General features: G+C 38.9%; 1 protein-coding gene across 2 annotated transcripts in view; it reads right to left on the bottom strand.

The window, feature by feature from the left end:
* Nucleotides 1-1,217, bottom strand: part of rgs12b (regulator of G protein signaling 12b) — a 58,094-nt gene that overhangs the window by 55,683 nt on the left and 1,194 nt on the right. The window lies entirely within an intron of this gene.

Raw genomic sequence — 1,217 nt, 5'->3', positions numbered from 1 at the left:
ATTCTGTCTTTCTGACCTATGAGATGGCATAAAAAATCTGTACGTAATATGAACAATAATAATAACGGTATTCATACAGTGCTCTTAAAAACAAGGGTTTACAAAGTGCTTTGACAGACAAAGCAAAAGTAGGATTTTCTGAAGGCAAAATAACACCAGTAAACCAGACAGTAAGGCCAACAAAGAGAGGCGAAATTAAGGCGAAATTAAGGTTAAGGTAAAACAAATAGGCAAAAGATGCAAAAAGTAAACCTTAACAGATATAGTAAGATAATACAAGCAATAAACAGACAACATCACATAAAAGCAGGTCTATAATAAGTTTTAAGAAGTGATTTAAAAGGCACTCCTAATTCTGTGAACCCTGATGGCCCATTAGGACTTAAGCTTTGTCTTTGGAACAGCCACAAGGACCCCTCCTGAGGATCTAAGGCTGCAAGCTGGTTCATATGTGGTAAACATTTCTACTACGGACTTTGGGTTCAAACCCAAGGGACCACTTAAAGCGATCAATTAAATTTAAAAATCTTTTGTAAAACAATCAGGGAGAGAAAAGCCAGGAATGAGACTGGCTAGTAAAAGCAGTAAGAATACACCTAACTGTATTCAGTAATAAAGTACAGTATTAACAAGGTAGGTGGAGGGAAGGGGACTGATACAGCCACACCTGTACAGGGTGGAGTAGGACCAGCTCTGTCAGGTGCACAAGTAAAGCTTGGCAGCTCCAACCTAACTCAATTGTGCTGTGGGAAAACCTTCAACAGTTTATTTCCTATAGATGTCGCTTTTTACCAACGTGGCCTACGGCTTCCAGGCAAACTATGTGAGACACAAAAAACTGAAACTGTTCTGTATGTCTAGCCTGCATAATGACAAAAACTCAGCACTGTATACAGTCATGAAACACAACATTCGTAGTTAATGGGGCAGGTGACGTGCAGGTAAAATTTGGCAGCCCAAGCCAGCTCCACATACGCTGTCTGAAAACTTTAAACAGCTTTTAGGTTTAAAATAATTCCTGCTCTTTACCAATGTGGCCTACAGCTTCCACACAAGTTATCTGAGGCATACAAGAACAGAAACAAGCCAATCATGAGATCTGTTTCCATGATAACATGTTCCTATTGTTCATATTTGAACTTCCATCAAATTGTTAGTCCTTATGTAGATCAAAGATTCTGCATTTCTAGCTTATGTGATTGCACACTTACAAAGCA

The sequence above is a fragment of the Stegastes partitus genome, unplaced genomic scaffold, assembly GCF_000690725.1.
Source record: "Stegastes partitus isolate 25-593 unplaced genomic scaffold, Stegastes_partitus-1.0.2 Scaffold110, whole genome shotgun sequence".
NCBI lineage: Eukaryota > Metazoa > Chordata > Actinopteri > Pomacentridae > Stegastes > Stegastes partitus.
This window is presented reverse-complemented; position numbering and strand designations above follow the sequence as displayed.